General features: G+C 40.9%; 1 pseudogene; it reads right to left on the bottom strand.

Moving 5' to 3' along the window:
* Positions 1 to 372: 372 nt before the first annotated feature.
* LOC149555375 (putative receptor-like protein kinase At1g11050 pseudogene) lies at positions 373 to 1,140 on the bottom strand (annotated as a pseudogene).
* Between the last annotated feature and the right edge of the window lie 2,204 nt (positions 1,141 to 3,344).

Raw genomic sequence — 3,344 nt, 5'->3', positions numbered from 1 at the left:
TAAATATTTTATATTTATAGGTCTTTGATTTGTTTCATAAGGCTAATTCTTAAAAATGAAGTTAAAATTGTAGATTAGATAAATTTAGTAAAATGCATGAATAGTTGACAATTCTTCATTTTTGAACACAAAAATTTCAGCCTAATACTATTCGAGTTCCAGTTCCAAATGAGTAAAACTTCTTTATGAATGGAGACCACAGCAAGAAAAATTAAAAAATAAAGAACACTGCATTCCTTAGCAGCTCACTTCTCTCTCAGAAATAGCAAGGATATCGGCATCTCCGCTGAGATATTTCCATAAAAAAATGACCAGCAAGGAATAAGCAATTCATGTATTGCACCATCATGGGTTACAACCCATGAGCGCCACCTATCTTCCAATGACAGACGAGTTGAAGGAAGGATAACTCTCTATAATACTGAGAAACGCCTTTCCATTGTTCATCGCTCTGTGATTTGCTACTGGCAAAGGCTTTTCTGGTATTGCGGGAATGACAGCCTCTCCCTCCAACATCTTCACTGCCTCTGCCATGCTCGGCCTTAAAGCTAGATTAACGTGAGTACACAAAATACCCACCTTAACAAATCTCTCCATTGCTTTCACCTCTTCACTCTCGTGCATTCTCCAATCTATCAATTCAACTACTCTACTCATTTCCACGAGCTTCCATGCCCAATCAGTAATAAGGTATTCAATCGAACATTCCATAGAGATATCCAGAGCCCTTCTGCCACTCATGATTTCCAACAACACAACTCCAAAGCTATACACATCACTCCAATCTGTAAGAATTCCATACAGAGCATACTCTGGTGCCGAATACCCACGCATTCCGCTTATTTTTGACACGAGATATGATTCCCCTTCACTTGCCAACCTCGCCAGCCCAAAATCAGCAACATGGGCATTCTTGTCCTTATCCAGCAGAATGTTAGTGGCCTTTATATCTCTATGATATATCGCTGGCCAAACGCTGGAATGCAGATGACATAACCCGTTTGCAATCCCGATTATAATCTTCTTCCTCTGCTCCCATGTCAGCGTTCTCCCGGTGGCGTTTCTAAAAAATGTGTTGATCGAGGCTGTCATTGGCGAGGTAGTCATAAACAAGAAACTGCTGGAACCCCTCTTTGTCATCACCGCCAATGCCAAAACCTCACAGAGCCACCAAATTCTGGTGGCGAAGGCTACTCTAAATCTCTACCTCGTTCCAAAAATCTGCATCATCATCGACAGAGCACTTCTTCATTCTCTTCACGAAAATCATCTGACTGTCAAGAAGTTTTGCCTTGTACACCATTCCAAAACTCCCCTGCCTGATTAAATTCGTGCAACTGAAATCATTCGTGGCTTTCTTGATTTGCCCTTCATTGAACCACACTACACCCATCTTGGGCTTCACGACGTTGATCAGAAGGCTTTTCTTCAATAATCTCTTAAAATGCCTCTGTTTCGTCCTTGCCCTCCACCAGTAACTAAAAATTTGTATAATTCTCATAGCCATGGTGGTGCCTACATCACCACGATCTTGCGGTGGTGGAGAATATAGTTTGCTTAATGATGGGTAAAACAGCCTGTACCAATATCACCATGAACACCTCCATTTTCATCGACATTTTGCACTGAGAATGTTGTCGCTATATTATACAAGGTAGCTATATAAAGTTGCTACAACTCTTAACCGAGTCCAAAAATGCCCTTTCATGTTTGTAGTATCGTCTTGGATGCTCAGAATTATCCCCGATTTTGTTTCGAGTGGAGCATCGCGATTAAATAGGACAAGGTATCGTAGCAATATATTGGATTGTTGGGCTTCTACGAACAAGTGTTCTTCACTTTTCAAGATTGATCAATGATCGTGTTGACCATATTAATGGATGGTAGCCACCGATTCTATAGAGACAAAATCTATTGGCGTTGAAATGGCATTTGCAGTATTATACAAAAAAGGGAAGCTTACGTATTTTCTGTTGACCGAGGTTGGAAGATTAGTTGAATTGTAAACCAGCGACACCTCCCTCTAGAAAGGACATACATGGAACCAATATTTTGAGTTAGATTGAAAGAAATAAAACTATATATTCTGTGGCGAATTATAAGGAGGCAAAACACAATTACTTTTTTTTTTTGTGAATAGTCCTATTTTATTAATAAATATACTTAGAATACAATTCACAAAAAAGGGGTCAGGGGATACAAGATCACCTCGCAAGAGAGTTCAAGTGGCCTAAGCTGGAACTAAACACATTGCATCACCAAAAAAAGTAACTATTCATAATATATATATATATATATATATATATATATATAGCAACCTCAAGCTGCCAAAGTAGTGGCAGCTGAGGGGGGAGGATCATCTTTGTCATTAAAACCCCAATCATTTTTAGGATTGGGGGGCGGTTTGGGCATAGACCAGCTATCATCAAGAGCAACAGCAGTAGGGGGATTAATGGCAGCCTCCACATCTTTGACCTCAGGCCACAAAGGAGAAATCACTAGCACTAGGTGGGGCCATTTTCCAGCATTATCTTGATGAGCACCAGGAGAAGGAGACAGGGACCAGCCAGAGCCACCACAGGGTGGGGAGGCAGAGCGGCGCCTCCAGCTACCAACCCCACCACTGGGAGAGCAGTGTCGGGAGGCCTACGAGCGCGAAGTGTGCGAGTGGCAACCTGAGGAGTGGTACCGCTGCCAACGACCACAATGTGTCGAGGTGTCAGGCGAGGCATCTGGAGGTACTCGAGCCACAATGCAAGGGGCATTGCCCCAGTGGTTGAGTAGCTCCTACAAGTGAGCAACTTCCAGGGCAACTTTGTTAGTTTGCACCTGTATTTGCATAATAACATTGTTACAAATACAAACTTTAGTGTACATTGTTGCAATGTTAACATCCAAAAAGCTGTGTGTGAATAAAACATCATTTCTATCTTTCCACAGAGTAAACAAAATTTCCATCCTGAATGTATGCCAGATCTGGGAGTACTTTTTGAGAATTCTAGGCGAATCACCCAGCAAGATCATGTGCCATGAAAATGGTTTGGGCCTAAAGGGCTTGAAAAAATCATGAATCTAGTGCCAATAATTCTGCACACATTTACAAAACCAAAAAATATGTAGAAAGGACTCAGGCTGACTACAGAAGGACTATCTAGGATTAGGAACCCTTTGGATCCATGCTTGAGTTATAAATCTATTCAATTAATTGGATATGAAAAAAGGAGTAAGTGAATAAAATGCAAATGTAGGATTTGATTTGGACATTTGTGACTAAAAAATGAGGTGAGTCGGTGACTATGTTTCATGAATTCAAAATTTATATGTGAATATGGCTCGCTAAGACT

This window comes from Cupressus sempervirens, chromosome 5 (genome assembly GCF_028749045.1).
Source record: "Cupressus sempervirens isolate cs-2001-9-10 chromosome 5, ASM2874904v1, whole genome shotgun sequence".
In the NCBI taxonomy this organism is placed as follows: Eukaryota; Viridiplantae; Streptophyta; class Pinopsida; order Cupressales; family Cupressaceae; genus Cupressus; species Cupressus sempervirens.
Note: the sequence above shows the minus strand (reverse complement) of the source record. Positions and strands in the feature narration are given on the sequence as shown.